This window comes from Triticum urartu, chromosome 3 (assembly GCF_003073215.2).
Source record: "Triticum urartu cultivar G1812 chromosome 3, Tu2.1, whole genome shotgun sequence".
Taxonomy (NCBI): Eukaryota; Viridiplantae; Streptophyta; class Magnoliopsida; order Poales; family Poaceae; genus Triticum; species Triticum urartu.
This window is the reverse complement of record NC_053024.1, coordinates 178,170,122-178,187,111: the sequence shown is the minus strand read 5'-3', so window position 1 is coordinate 178,187,111 and position 16,990 is coordinate 178,170,122. Positions and strand designations below refer to the sequence as shown.

Sequence of the window (16,990 nt, the reverse complement as noted above, 5' to 3'; positions counted from 1 at the left end):
TATCAACTGAATTGCTTGAGGACAAGCAAAGGTTTAAGCTTGGGGAGTTGATACGTCTCCGTCGTATCTACTTTTCCAAACACTTTTGCCCTTGTTTTGGACTCTAACTTGCATGATTTGAATGGAACTAACCCGGACTGATGTTGTTTTCAGCAGAATTGCCATGTGTTTATTTTGTGCAGAAACAAAAGTTCTCGGAATGACCTGAAATTCACGGAGTTTTGGAAATAATAAAAAATCCTGGCAAAAATGATAAGACCAGGGAGCCCACACTAGCCACGAGGTGGGGGGTGCCTGCCTTTTTTGTATATCCCTTGGGGCGCGCGGCGCCTGCCCGGGCTAAACAGGTCATTCATGGCCCCCCTGGGCCTGCCACCCAACACCGGACCTGTCCGTATGACCATCTTAGACAGATCCATAATATGGCGTTCTGGGGAGAAAAAAATAAAGGAGATAGGAAATTCTGATAACAATCACTACACGTATTTTCAGAACAGTATACGGAGCCGCCGCAAAGTTTTTGCCCTAAAACCTCTTGGGAGGGATTTGATATTTCTGGTATGGCTCTTCGATCGTGAGGCTTGAAGGGAATCCGTTCGCTTCTCTATATAGAGCCCGGGCCGTCAATGCCTCGCCATCATCATCACCACTCACCGTCCATCACCATTCATATGGCTCTCTCCGCCGTGCGTGAGTAATCTCCATCGTAGGCTTGCTGGACGGTGATGGGTTGGATGAGATTTATCATGTAATCGAGTTAGTTTTGTTAGGGTTTGATCCCTAGTATCCACTATGTTCTGAGATTGATGTTGCTATGACTTTGCTATGCTTAATGCTTGTCACTAGGGCCTGAGTGCCATGATTTCAAATCTGAACCTATTATGTTTTCATGAATATATGTGAGTTCTTGATCCTATCTTGCAAGTCTATAGTCACCTACTATGGCCCAGTTCTTTTCAGCTTTTGATTCTTCAAAATCTGATTCTGGAAAACTTCCCACAAAATCAGCTTCCCACATAATCGGTCATCGAGTTCTTTTCTAGATCGTAATATGAGATTGTCAGATAAGTTCAATGTTCAAATGTCTAGAATGTCCCTGGATTGAAATTGCTTGTTGAATTCGAGGAGGAGACAGAGAGAAGGGAAGAGAGGAGGAGACGGAGAGAGGGGAAGAGAGGAGACAAAGAGAGCTCACCAGCGGCCGGCGAGGCAGGTCGGAGGGGACCATAGAACAGGGCGGGGTCAGGCTGCGTGCGCCGGCGATGCTGCCGTTGATTGGCGTCGCGGTTGGGAGGGTTCGTTTAAAGGGCGGGGTCGGGCGGCGGGAGGGCCTGGTCCAGCGGCGAGACGAGCAGGGTCGGGCAGCCAGCGGCTGTAACCACAGCGGCGCAGGGGATCGAGCGGTTTCAGAAGAGAAAGAGACGAGGTCGTTCGCCCTAGTGGCATTCTCTCTGTAAATATCCCTCCAAATAGGGGTATTGTGTCTAAACGAAACATTTTCTTTGGTGGAACTTATCAGAATCGCCACAAATCGCCCCTTTTGCTCGATTCTGAGATACACTGCCTATTCTCCTGATTCTTGGATGATTTTGGAGAAGCAAATCCAGTTCTTTTCAGCTTTTGATTTTCCAAGCCTTGATTATTCATAATCGACGAAAAGAACTGGGCCTATGTGTTATGATCCGGCAACCCTGAAGTGACAATAATCGGGACCACTCCCGGTGATGACCGTAGTTTGAGGAATTCATGTATTCACTATGTGTTAATGCTTTGGTCCAGTACTCTATTAAAAGGAGGCCTTAATATCCCTTAGTTTCCGCTAGGACCCCGCTGCCACGGGAGGGTAGGACAAAAGATGTCATGCAAGTTCTTTTCCATAAGCACATATGACTATATTCGGAATACATGCCTACATTATATTGATGAATTGGAGCTAGTTCTGTGCCGCCTTAGGTTATGACTGTTACATGATGAACCGCATCCGGCATAATTCTCCATCACTGATCCATTGCCTACGAGCTTTCCATATATTGTTCTCCTTATTTACTTTTCCGTTGCTATTGCTATCATCACTACAAAATACCAAAAACATTATTTTATCATTACCTTTTGCTACCGTTACCACTACTATCATATTACTTTGCTACTAAATACTTTGTTGCAGATATTAAGTTTCCAGGTGTGGTTGAATTGACAACTCAGCTGCTAATACTTGAGAATATTCTTTGGCTCCCCTTGTGTCGAATCAATAAATTTGGGTTGAATACTCTACCCTCGAAAACTGTTGCGATCCCCTATACTTGTGGGTTATCAAGATTGTTCGCAAGGTTCGGCATGCTAGCTATTACGAGTTCAGGCCCTTCTCAGAGGAAGTAAAAGCCCTATGTCATCGGTGCCCGGAGGCGGTCGACTGGATTATGCGTGAAGATTACAGGGTGGTGTGAACCCTTGTACCAGTGGAGGGGGTGGCTTATATAGAGTGCGCCAGGACCCCAGCCATCCATGTTACAAGGAGTTCAATGTACATTAAGGTGAGACGTTACTGGTAACGCCAACAATAAAGACATATAAATGATCATTAACGCTACGGAGTGAACGCCTGACCGTTGCCATCCTAAATGACTTTAGATCTTCTATACTCCGAGTGGTTTCTAGTACGGTCGAATGATGATATACCTGGTCGAATGGAATTGGGTTATCCGAGTGAAATTGTTGGTCGAGTGGGTTGCACTCTGAGGTGATTTCAGTCGGTGGATGCTGCTGCACTTTGAATGCCTTTGACTCTAGGGCAGTGTCTTTGGGAGGGGTGTCTAGGTCAGGCCTATTACCCTACCCTAGATACATGCCATCGTCACTCGCCCAGTTGCATCGTGTGGCAACACGGTGACCTCAACATCCTTCATGTTTCAGTGGGGAAGCACAACATCCTCCGTGTTTCAATGGGTGATAAAGGTTTACGTCATTCCACAACATCGTTCATGTTGCAATTGGATGACCGAGATTGTCTGTGTTGCGGTTTGCAACCACAATGTCGTCCACATTACAAATGGATGACCGCAACATCGTCTTTGTTGCAACCAGAGTGATATTATCCAATGGCTCCATACATGAGATCAAGGATCTGCTCTGCAAAAGACCAACAACACGGACCATATTTGTTACCCTCTTATTCTTTTTTTTTCTTTTTTGCGATTGTAAATATTACTAGTATTTACTTATTGGACGGTTGCCCTTATTGAAATCGAGGAATAATCTTTTATTGATCAAGTTGCAGTTCTTTTACTCTCTCTATTTGTTTAGCCCACTGCTGTTGTTCAAAAAAAGAAGAGAGTACCACTGCCAACCGGTCGTTGTGCACTTGCACCAAAAGACTTTGACAAGTCTTGCACCGCGAAGCCGCCATTTTCTATTGACGCAAGTAACCCAGCGGAGGCGACTTGACCTGGCAAAAAATAAGAAAAGGAGCAACTTACTACCAATAGAAGGCGAGCGTGATTGCGTGAGAGCTTCCGAGTTCCGACCGAGAGACAGGGGGCATCGCGAGTGGCTGTCGCCCACTGATTGCACTCGCTGCATTTCCCCCCGTCTTCCTATCCCGCCCCCTCTCCTTCCTCGCTCCACGGACTGAGCTCGAGTCCAGTCGTCGCAATATTCGTTCGTTCGTAGCTCCGCCCCGCGGATGAGTCGGTCTCGCAAGCGGATTTAGTCCGCTCTCCTCCACCAGTCTGCCACGGAGCACATCGCTGCCGCCTTCTCGACTCCACTGCAGATTCCATCTTTGCGCTCGCGCGAGAATCCATCAGGTACTACCTTTTTATCGAGTCCGTGGCGCAGCCCTTGTATGGATCTCCGCCGTCTCACGCTGCATGGAGTACATGTCAACACCGTTGGTTTGGAAGCTACAGAGTTCACCATCGGCTGTGTGCCGCTGGGCCGCTGTAAAGTGCCCACACCCGTAACAGGCTACCTAAAGTGAGCTCTCTTAGGTGGGATGTCGTGCCGATCGAGAGCCGGAGTTGATGTGGGCGCTGGAGCTCATGAGTTCCAAACGAGCTTTCGATGGTCAAATTGCAGTTTTACTAGCGAAAAAGTTGTTGCCTGCTACATGTTCGATAGAATTCCCCACCGCAGCCTCCCGCCACGGGCAGGGAGGTGAGAGCAGAGTTGCCTCCAGTCGATGCGGGCTGTCACGTGGACGCGAGATGGCATCGCCGAGATAGTTAATCTTATTCGTCGTAGGAGTAGTGTGTAAAAGAATGCTCTCGTCCTGTTCTTCACACTAGTAACTACTACTCCTCTATCTTAAGTCTTAGGCTTATTCGGTTTGCAGGATTTCTAAATCGTAGGAATAGGAAAAGTAAAGGATTGGGATGCCATGCACATTCCAATCCTTTGGAAGCTAGCACAATGCCCGCGCGTTGCTACGAAGCCATAAAAAGCGAGCACTTGGACCACCGGCTTAGGAGATGGTCAAAGGACGTTGGTGTCTTGCCGTTGTTGCACGGTTCACGATTAAAAAGAGAGCAAAAATATAATGAAAGATCTTTCTGCGTTTGATGTATAATTTGAAGAAATTGGATGGTAAGAGAAACTAAAACCAACAGCATGATTCTGAGTTCGAGTCACATCTCTGCATTTGTTACCTGTGTTTTTCACAAGAGTGGTGTCCTCGCATTAAATTAGTAGTGTATTTGTTTATTTGTGCTAGGTGTAACATGTCAGTAAAAGTGCATTTGTTCATTTATGTCTCTTGGAAGGTTGCTAGTCCACTATGTGGGTAGAATGTATTTGTTTATTTGTGTTGTTGGTCTCAAATGTGAACCCACGACCAACTCCAACCTTTATAAGTAGGAAGATATCTACGAGGTCTGACCTAATGCTAAGAATCCTTAGGAATCAGGCCAGTATGGACACAAGCCTTGGATGATGTTGCCTGCATATTGTGATGTTCAACTTTACTTTTCTTATGCTGCAGAACTTTTGACACTGGTGGTCCGTTTGGTGGGTAAGTTGTTGTCCCACTCTATAGACCGCCTACTACAAGTATCCCAAAGGTGAGCATTCCCTGATCATGTGAACCACCAGCGTCAAATGTTGCAGTTCAGAAGATAGCTATGCACACTGCAGTTTCCCGAATGTGATAAATTAGCTAGATAATTGAAGCCATATTCCAAACAGTCCATTCATTTGCTAGATTGCATACCGGTTGTGTTTTATGCTCATGCTCGTTCAAAGAGCTTTGCGCTCAACTAGTACAGGCATCAATTGCTTGCTGGTCCTTACATGCTATCATGGGCTTGTTGACTACCCTGCGATGAAAATCACAGATTTTCATTTCTCTAGTCCTGATGACCTTATAAAGGGATGCCGATCGGGTAGTCTATCCAGCCTAGTGTCATTTATGTTATTTATTTATTCATTTTTTTGGATTGTGCTAGGTGCTTCATGTTAGTTTAGAAAAAAGAGATTGATTTGGACTGAATGTTTGTTTGTGTCACTTTTTATCTCTTGAATTGGGTATTACTGTTCTAGAATATGAGCCAAATTCCTCCGTTTTCCTAATTCTGGCGGGTCAAGTTCATTTAGGAATTCCATCTGTTACTACCGTCAATTCTGATCAATGTTAAGATTTCAGTCGACAGAGGGGTATTCTCTGATGCGGCGGTACCTGAATACCTGATATCTTAATGTATCATAAATTATATTCTAGTCTTCGATATGCTGTAAATTGATAAATTCTGTTTAGGTAAATGGAACGAAAGGGCCAAGTTAGAAAGCTACTCTTTATGTACGAGTGCATGAGCTAATTTGGTACCTAGAATTCTTGATGGTTTTTCTATTCTATCATGTAATATGCACTATCTTTGCTGTTCAGCTCAAATGGCCGAGGCAGTACTCATTGCTGTGACGAAGATTGGTTCCATTTTAGCAGATGAAGCCATCATGGCCATTATAGATAAGTTGTCTGAAAAAGTTACTAATCTGAAGGAACTGCCAGTAAAGATTGAGCAAATAAGAAAGCAACTGAATATGATGAGTAATGTTATAAGGAAAATAGGCACGGTATATCTCACAGATGAACTTGTCAAGAGTTGGATTGGGGAGGTCCGCAATGTGGCCTACCATGTTGAAGATGTAATGGATAAATACTCATACCATGCTCTTCAACTTAAGGAAGAAGGTTTCCTCAAGAAAATTTTTCATTAAAGCAACACATTATGTCAAGGTTTTCAGTGAAATTGCCAATAATGTAGTTGACGTAGAGAAGGAGATTCAGCTAGTTATACAGATGAAAGATCAGTGGTTGCAGCCCTCCCAGCTTGACGCCAACACACTTGCTGAGATGGAAAGACAGCGGTCCCAAGACGGCTTCCCTGAATTTGTCAAGGATGAAGATCTTGTAGGAATTGAAGACAACAGGATATTGCTGACCAAATGGCTGTACTCCGAAGAGCAGGAAAACACTGTGATAACAGTATCGGGCATGGGTGGGTTGGGAAAATCTACCCTGGTCTCAAATGTTTATGAACGTGAAAAGATCAACTTCTCTGCAAATGCATGGATCGTTGTGTCACAGGTTTACACTGTTGATGCCCTGTTGAGGAAGCTACTATGGAAGATCGGATACACCGAACAACCATCGTCTCAAATGGACGTGCATGACTTGAAAAAGGAAATACAGAAGAGACTTGAAAATAGAAAATACTTGATTGTGCTGGATGATGTCTGGGAGCAAGAGGTATACTTCCAAATACGTGATGCTTTCCAGAATCTGCAAGGAAGTCGGATCATCATTACCACACGGAAGGACCATGTCGCCGGAATCTCTCCTTCCGACCGTCACCTTGAGCTGCAGCCGTTGAGTAATTCTGACGCCTTTGACCTCTTCTGCAGAAGGGCTTTTTACAACCAGAGGGGCCACATGTGCCCCAAGGATTTTGAGATAATTGCTGCCTCTATAGTTGAAAGATGTCATGGCCTGCCTCTAGCAATTGTTACCATTGGTAGCCTGTTGTCCTCCAGACCACGATTAGACATTTGGACACAAAAGTACAATCAGCTTCGAAGTGAGCTGTCAAACAATGATCATGTCCGAGCAATTTTCAATCTGAGTTACCATGACCTTTCAGATGATCTCAGAAACTGCTTCTTGTACTGCAGTCTGTTCCCAGAAGACCACCCCATGCCACGTGACAGCCTTGTGCGGCTGTGGGTTGCAGAAGGCTTTGTGGTGAGTAAAGAAAAGAACACACCAGAGGTGGTCGCTGAGGGCAATCTTATGGAATTGATCCACCGCAATATGCTTGAAGTTGTGGAGACTGATGAGCTTGGTAGGGTTAGCACCTGTAAGATGCATGATATTGTGCGTGAACTGGCTATTTCTGTTGCTAAAGAAGAGAGATTTGCTTCAGCAAATGACCAGCGTGAAATGATACAGATGGATAAGGATGTTCGCCGGCTATCAGCATGTGGATGGAAAGAAAACACTGCATTGACACTTAAACTTCCACGTCTTAGAACTGTAGTGTCACTTGGAGTAATTTCATCCTCCCCTGGCATGTTGTCTTCAATCCTGTCTGAATCTAGCTACCTGAGTGTTCTTGAGCTTCAAGACTCTGAAATCACTGAAGTGCCAGCATCGATAGGGCATCTGTTCAATCTACGTTACATTGGCTTACGACGCACCAAGGTCAAATCACTCCCGGATTCTGTTGAGAATCTTTCTAACCTCCACACTCTGGACATTAAGCAAACCAAAATAGAGAAGCTACCACGGGGAATTGTTAAGATCAGGAAGTTACGGCACCTTTTAGCTGATAGATATGCTGATGAGAAGCAGACAGAGTTCCGTTACTTTATGGGAATGCATGCACCTAAAGAGCTGTCCAACTTGGAAGAACTGCAAACTCTTGAGACTGTGGAATCTAGTAACAACTTGGCTGAGCAGCTGAAGAAACTGATGCAACTAAGCAGTTTGTGGATTGACAACATAAGTGCTGCTGACTGTGCACTTCTGTTTGCTACCCTGTCAGATATGCCACTTCTTTCCAGCTTGCTTCTTTCTGCAAAGGATGAGAATGAGACACTTTGCTTTGAGGCTCTGAAGCCAAAGTCTACAGATCTGCGCAAGTTGATTATCAGAGGGCAATGGGCTAAGGGGACACTGAATTGGCCGATATTTCTTGACCATGGAACCCACCTCAAGTATCTTGCTCTAAGCTGGTGCGACCTTGGGGAAGATCCACTGAAGATCCTTGCACCACACCTGCCGAACCTCACATTTCTAAAACTGAACAACATGCATAGTGCAAATACTTTGGTTCTATCTGCAGGTTCCTTCCCCAGTCTGAAGACACTGGTCTTGAAGCACATGCCTGATGTCAGCCAGATGAACATCATTGATGGCGCTCTTCCATGCATTGAAGGTTTGTACATCGTGTCTCTGTTGAAGCTGGATAAGGTCCCCCAAGGCATTGAATCACTTGGCTCCCTGAAGAAGCTCTGGCTGCTGAGCTTGCACAAGGATTTCAGAAGTCAATGGGTCACTAGTGGGATGCATCAGAAGATAATGCATGTTCCAGAGATTCGTGTCTAGATGCAGCAAGTGGGTTCTTTCTGCAGTGTCTTTGTCGGTTCTTTGCTTCTTTCTGCAGTCTCATTCCTGTATGCCGCATCGTATTTTTGATCATTCAAATAAGTTTGTGACTATTGAAATCACCAGTAGCATTTGGCCCGTACTTGTATATTGTAACACCATTTATTCCTCGAAGATTTATGTCCACTGCCTTTCAGAGGCCTCTGTACTGTTTCTATGTTGATCGTGCTCTGTACGTTTGTGTTGTTTAAGTTGCATGCTTTAGTACCAATTTCATGTAACAACATGCATTATTTGTATCGAACATCTTCTGTGATTGATCCTGTCAAACATTTCATTTTATATCTTGTCATCTTTTGATCTCTGCCACTATGTCACCCCATCATCTGATTCGCCAAGAGGTACCATTATATATTTGTCTGTTTTTCTTGGTGTTAAGATCTCTATCTTGGCTTTTTCCTTTTCAGTAGCACTTCTGTGTGTTTTGCAGGTATTTTGGCCCGCCGATTCCATCGAGGCTAAATTAGTAGTGCCATCTTGGTTCGTCTGGTCTGCTCTGTGGTAAAGGAAGAAGGAACGCAAATTACATGCCTTTGAAGAACATGAGCTTTCAGTTCCGGCTAAAGCCCCTGCTTCAGAGGCCAAGAGCCAGAGCTTGGTAGGAGTTCAACAAGGCCGCGCATTGCTAGAGGATACAAGGTGTTAAACGTATAGGTACAGGTGGGTCTGCGCTGGTTCGGTTGTAACTAGAGATAGGTTGTAATCTTTTTCTTATCTCTATCTTAACCCCCCTGTATTCTCTCATGTGGTTGATCCCAACAACCTTTCTTGTATCACAAACCATAATATCAATATATAACATGCGGGTGCCTGTGTATGGGCATTGAGACGCTTCGATACAATTTCACATGATAATCAGAGCCTCCCTCTTCCGCCACATCTAGCCTCGACCACCTTTCTTCCTCCCGCTGAAAACCCTAGCTCCTACCTTCTCATCCACCAAACCGAACCATGTCTACCTCCAGCCAAACTCCATCCATTGCCCTTACCAACACCACATCCGAGCCCCTCACAAGAACCAACTACATCCTATGGAGAGCCCAAGCTCGCTCCCAGATCATGGGTGCCGGGCTATATGGGTATATAGATCAAACCACACCCGAGCCAAACAAAACCATAGTCACCAAGACCTCAGAAGGAAAGGACCAAATCGCTCCTAACCCTGAATACAAACCATGGATTCAAGATCAGCAGATCATAGCCTTCCTCCTTCGTAATCTCTCGAAGGAGGTCCTGATCCAAGTCGCCTCCCTAGAAACCTCGCATGCCATATGGTCAGCCCTAGCAAATATGTTCGCTACCCAATCCCGTTCTCGTGTGAACAACTGCCGCCACTCCCTCACCAATGCACAGAAAGGCTCCTTGAGCGCATCCGCATACTTTGGGAAGATGAGAGCACTCGCAGACGAGCTAGCTGCCGCCGGGAACGCCATAACAGAAGCAGATCTTCTTTCTCACATCATTGCAGGGCTCGACATGGACTACCAACCTCTGATCTCCGCTTGGATCGTACGCTACCGCTCCCCTCGTCGGTGGGAGGTTAATCTTCTCGCATGGTTTACAACTTTCGTAGCAATGCTGAGCATGTTCCACCGGTGACAGGGGGCTAGTAGGGCTTCAAGTCCTTCGCATATCTGTCATTCCCGAGTCGTGGCCAACGAAGCAACAACTCCAGCCGCTACCCTTGTCAGTGGCAGAGACTATCGTACTCATCAGCACGAATTTGCCGTAGGTGGGAGATCTGCGTGCGTGGCGAGCGGAGCCTTACTCGAGTTTGATACAGGCGTCAGTATCGGCTGATCGACGGTCATACGTACAGCCACAAATCTTCCAACGCCGGTGTGGTGCGGCGGCTGGCTACGACACAACATTACAACAGCGACGGAGGTGTGCTGTCGGCAGCACACTTCCATCCAGATCACGGGAAATGTGCGGCCGGCCGCGCCGCGGTGTGCACTAGCAAAAGCGCTACGCAACACGAGGACACCCTTCCATACTACAACAACAGCCGAGGCCGCCGCGGTATCACTTCCAAGGTAGGCGAGGATTGAACGCACGAAGTTGCTCCCTGGATGTCGTTGTGTAAGTAGTCAACAGTAACTCTCTTGTCTGGACTAACACTTTACCTAGTATGTTCAGGATAAGGTCAATCACTACATGGAATTGCATTGGACTAGTAGATTATTAGTCCGAGAAGGTACTTCCAGCTCAAGACTCTTCATTTTACATTTTAGTGATCCAAGATCACATTGAGTCCATAGGAAAAGCCAATACTATCAAGGAGGGATGAGTGTTGCTTAATGAGCCTCTTGCTTCATGTGCTTAACTGATATGCTCCAAAATCCTCAGCTACTTTCCCACTTCCACATATGACCTAAACCCAAAGCCAAAACCTCGGACCTACCGATTATTCCTATCCGGCGCCACCGAGTTTCACCTGTCATAGCCACTGCCAGAAACCCTAATCAGTTCGGTCTCACCGATGGGATCTCGGTCTCACCGAGATGGGCTTGCAAACTCTCTGTTACCGTTGCAATATTTTCGGTCCCACCGAGATATGCAATCGGCCCCACCGAGTTTGCTTGGCCAACTCTCTGTTTCGCTTATTACCCAAATCGGTCCCACCGAGTTTGAGTAATCGGTCAAACCGAGTTTTGGTTTTACCCTAACCCTAGCACATCGGTTCCACCGAGTTGAACTAGTCGGTCCCACCGAAAACCCTAACGGTCACTAGGTTTACTAAATCGGTCGACCGAGTTTTCCCTTCGGTCCCACCGAGATTGGAATGGTGTGTAACAGTTAGATTGTGTGGAGGCTATATATACCCCTCCACCACTCTTCATTCGTGGAGAGAGCCATCAGAACATGACCTACACTTCCAACATACACATTTTCTGAGAGAGAACCACCTACACTTGTGTTGAGGTCAAGATATTCCATTCCAACCATATGAATCTTGATCTCTAGCCTTCCTCCAAGTTGCTTTCCACTCAAATCTTCTTTCCACCAAATCCAAATCCTATGAGAGAGTTGAGTGTTGGGGAGACTATCATTTGAAGCACAAGAGCAAGGAGTTCATCATCAACACACCATTTGTTACTTTGGAGAGTGGTGTCTCCTAGATTGGCTAGGTGTCACTTGGGAGCCTCCAAAGATTGTGGAGTTGAACCAAGGAGTTTGTAAGGGCAAGGAGATCGCCTACTTCGTGAAGATCTACCCAGCTAGTGAGGCAAGTCCTTCGTGGCTGACGGCCCGTGATGGAATAGACAAGGTTGCTTCTTCGTGGACCCTTCGTGGGTGGAGCCCTCCGTGGACTCGCGCAACCGTTACCCCTCGGTTGAAGTCTCCATCAACGTGGATGTACGATAGCACCACCTATCGGAACCATGACAAAAACCTCCGTGTCTCCAATTGCTTTGAATACTCCAAACCCTTCTCTTTACATTCTTGCAAGTTGCATGCTTTACTTTCCGCTGCTCATATACTCATTGCATGCTTGCTTGATATGTATTGTGTTTGTTAAACTTGTGCTTAAACTCCACTTAAACTTAAGAATATTAAAAACTGCAACTTTTGGCACTTAGTGTCTAATCACCCCCCTCTAGACACCTCTTCTCGATCCTTTCAATTGGTATAGAGCTTTGGTCTCCATTGCCTTGGTTTAAACACCATTGGAGGAAGATGGATGTGTCTACTTTGGGGAGTCTTAGACATAGAGTGCCTATTCTTGATGGAGAGTATTTTCATGAGTGGAAAAATGAAATGCTTGAGATTTTCAATGAATATCATTTGAACAAGTACATTACTAGCCCTTGTGCACCTCATGTTGATCCTTTGCACCCTACCCTAGATGAAGATATTGACATGATTCGCAATCTTAGAACTGTTAATCTTATCACTAGAGGCTTGCCTAGAAACTTGATTGGATGTTTGCCGACTCTTAAGTGTGCCTACACCATATGGAAATTTCTTGAGGAACTCTTTCCTAATTACTCCTTGAAAGATCTAGATGAAATCCTCCATAAGTCTATTGCTTTGATTAAGATGAGTTCCAATGATCCCAAATTTGGTGACTGCTTATTTGAGCTTACTAATCTTACGAGTGCCAAAGGAGATGTTGGAATCATTAGCAATATCATTTCCAGAGCTATTAGAATTCATAAAGATAACTATAGAAATGATCATTTATCTAATGAATTGCCCTCTCTAGGAATTGATCAATCACAAGATGATGTTGAACATGAATTATGATGAGGGATGATGATGATGATAGTGACTATGATCTCGATGATGCGATGAGACACTTTGGTCTTATGGAAAATCTTCGCGGCTACATGGCTGGAGGAAAGGAATGGGTTCTTGATAGTGGATGTACCTGATCACATGACCGGAGACAAAGGATATGTTTCGTGAGCTTGCTGAAAACGACGGCCCTCGAAAGTATGTCACTTTTGGTGATAACTCAAAGGGTAAGGTGGTTGGCCTTGGTAAGGTGGCCATCTCACATGATAGCTCCATACAAAATGTATGCTCGTTGAATCTCTTGGCTACAACTTACTTTCAGTATCTAGACTTGCTGATTTCGGTTTCAATGTCCTATTTACTGAAGTAGATTGCCAAGTGTTTCAGAGATAATCATAAAATGGTCTTTACCGGTATACGTAGAGGAGATCTTTACATTGTTGATTTCACTAAAAAGGCTCAACCTAAAACTTGCTTAATTGCCAAATCTTCTAAAGGCTGGTTGTGGCATAGAAGACTAGGTCATGTTGGTATGCGAAATCTTGATAAGCTTATTAAAGGTGATCATATCCTTGGAATAAAAGATGTCATATTTGACAAGGATAGACTTTGTAGTGCTTGTCAAGCAGGGAAACAAGTTGGAGGAAGTCACCGCGCGAAGAACATCATGACCACAAGAAGACCACTCGAGCTACTTCACATGGATCTCTTTGGTCCAAATGCCTACAAGAGTCTCGGTGGTAACTCATTTGGTCTAGTCATAGTTGATGATTTTTCAAGATTTACGTGGGTGTTCTTTCTTGATGACATAACAGGTCCAAAAGATCTTCAAAACTTCGCTAGGAAGGCCCAAAATCAGTTTGACGTGAAGATCAAGAAGGTTCGGAGCGACAACGGAACGGAGTTCAAGAACGCAAATGTGGACACCTTTCTTGACGAAGAAGGGATTTCACAAGTTCTCGGCTACGTACACACCTCAACAAAATGGAGTTGTTGAAAGGAAGAATCGTACTCTTATCGAGATGGCAAGAACGATGCTTGATGAGTACAAAATGCCAAAGCACTTTTGGGCGGAAGCGGTTGAGACAGCTTGTCATGCAACAAATCGCTTGTATCTTCACAAGCTACTCGGCAAGACGGCATACGAGCTCCTCACCGATAACAAACCCCAAGTTGGATACTTTCGAGTATTCAGCTCAAAGTGCTCCATTCTTGATAAGCATCGTAGTTCTAAATTTGCTCCTAAATCTCATGAAGGTTTCCTACTTGGTTATGGCTCAAACTCTCACACTTACCGTGTCTACAACAATTTCACCCGAAAGGTTGAAGAGACGGTAGATGTGAAGTTTGATGAATCTAACGGATCGCAAGTAGAGCAATTGCCAATTGATGTAGGAAGTAAAGACCCTTCGGAAGCAATTCAAGACTTGTCCATTGGCAAGATTCGTCCAACGGAAGTGAAAGAGAGTACCTCATCCTTCCAAGTGGAAGCTTCTACCTCACGACAAGGTGAACCAAGAGTTGATACGGAAGCATCCACAAGTAGGACACGCCAAGATGAAGAAAACGAGGAAGCGCACCAAGATGAACATGAACAACCTGCTTCTCCACCACGACAAGAGAACGACAACGTCAACAATAAAGAAGGCCAAGAAGAAGCACAAGATGAAGAGGATGTTCCACCCCGACCCAAGCAAAAGCTTTCACGAGTTCGAGCAAGAATTGCTAAGGATCATCCCGTCGAGCAAATCTACAATGATATCCAAACCGGGAGAATCACTCGCTCTAAAACTCGTTTAGCTAACTTTTGTGAACATTACTCATTCATCTCTAGCATTGAACCTATGAAGGTTGAAGAAGCATTGGAGGATCCGGATTGGATAAACGCTATGCATGAAGAGCTACACAACTTTGAGAGAAATCAAGTGTGGACATTGGTCGAGAAGCCCGACAACAACCACAACATCATTGGTACCAAATGGGTGTTTCGCAACAAGCAAGATGAAGATGGAAAAGTGGTTCGCAACAAGGCACGTCTCGTCGCCCAAGGCTACACACAAGTTGAAGGTATGGACTATGGTGAGACATATGCTCCCGTTGCTAGACTTGAGTCCATTCGCATCTTACTTGCTTATGCTAATCACCATGATATCACCTTGTACCAAATGAGCATTAAAAGTGCTTTTCTAAATGGCAAAAATGAGGTGGAAGTCTATGTTAAGCAACCTCCCGGCTTCATCAATCCTAAGAAACCTAATCATGTTTACAAACTTCACAAAGCCCTTTATGGTCTTAAACAAGCTCCTAGAGCATGGTATAAATGCTTGACCAAGTTCCTTATTGAAAAAGGCTTTGAAATTGGTAAAATTGATTCTACTCTTTTTACTAAAAGGGTTAATGGAGAACTATTTGTGTGCCAAATTTATGTTGATGATATCATATTTGGTTCAACTAACCCTCATTTTAGTGAGAAGTTTGGAAAGCTAATGTCGGAGAAGTTTGAGATGTCTATGATGAGTGAACTCAAATTCTTTCTCGGTTTGCAAATCAAGCAAACTAAGGAAGGTACCTTTGTCTCTCAAACGAAGTACACCAAGGACTTATTCAAGAAGTTCAATATGCAAGAATGCAAAGGTATGACTACACCCATGCCTACTAGTGGACATCTTGATTTGACCAAAGATGGTGAACTGGTTGATCAAAAGGTTTATCGCTCTATGATTGGTTCATTGTTATATCTATGTGCCTCTCGTCCCGATATTATGCTAAGTGTGTGCATGTGTGCACGATATCAAGCTGCTCCTAAAGAGTGTCATCTTAAGGCTGTGAAAAGGATAGTGAGATACCTAATCCATACACCAAATTTTGCCATTTGGTATCCTAAGAGGTCCTCTTTTGATCTTGTTGGCTACTCCAATTCGGACTATGCCGGAGACAAGGTTGATAGAAAATCCACTTCGGGTACTTGTCAATTCCTTGGTAGATCTCTTGTGTCTTGGTCTTCCAAGAAACAAAACTCGGTGTCCTTATCCACCGCCGAAGCGGAATACATTGCCGCTGGTTCATGTTGTGCTCAGTTACTTTGGATGACCCAAACTCTTAAAGATTATGGGATATATGTGAAACATGTTCCATTGCTATGTGACAATGAAAGTGCTATTAAGATTGCTCACAATCCCGTGCAACATTCTCGAACTAAGCATATTGAAGTTCGTCATCATTTCATTCGAGATCATGTTGCAAAAGGGGACATTAACCTTAAGCATGTTCGCACCGATAAGCAATTGGCGGATATATTCACTAAACCACTTGATGAGAAAGTGTTTTGCAGGTTGAGAGGTGAATTGAACATCATTGATGCTTCAAACTTGGAGTAGGAACTCCATTTGATACATGCGGGGCATGAGCCTATGACTAATCCTCGATATTTCTCTTATGATGCTATTCATATGTCTTGGATATATTTGTACCTTGCATGTTATCTAACCCGTGTAGGTACTTGGTTGAATCTAAATCTATGAGATTGCAACTCACTCACATCTTGAGCAATTCTCTACATCACCAAGTCTCTACACAATGGTGGTTGAAGACAAGGAAGCACGAAACCATTCAAACATATCCTTTGGCAAATTCTATGTTGAGTCTCATGATTGTCATTTTGGATACACAAGTGCTCTTCCTTGCAAAGCTAACCCATGTAGGTAGATGAACTCAAACTCCAAGTGGTGCTCCCAACTCTTGATGAGCTACATCAACCTTGAGCACCCACACAAGTTCAACTACATGATGCAAGATCAACACCACCACCCAAGGTATGTTATTCCATCTTAGAGAAGCTTTACTCCAAGTCATGAGTCAAAGCAACTCGACAAGATGTGAATACATCAAAATGCTTAAACGAAAAATGGTAACCCCATTTTGAGCTTAAACGATGAGTATGACCTGATCAAGTGCTCTCACTTGACTCCTAAGTAACTATACTCTAACATAGGTGACTTTGTCACCGACCATTTCTAGATGAAGTTCTCCTAGTGTGTCTCTCTGTTGCTTTCATTGCAATATTTGTTCCGCTTCAAAGAGAGATTCGATCTC

At 44.4% G+C, this 16,990-nt stretch overlaps 1 pseudogene; it reads left to right on the top strand.

Moving 5' to 3' along the window:
• The first annotated feature begins 3,782 nt into the window (after positions 1–3,782).
• Positions 3,783–8,948, top strand: LOC125543494 (annotated as a pseudogene).
• Positions 8,949–16,990: the final 8,042 nt, after the last annotated feature.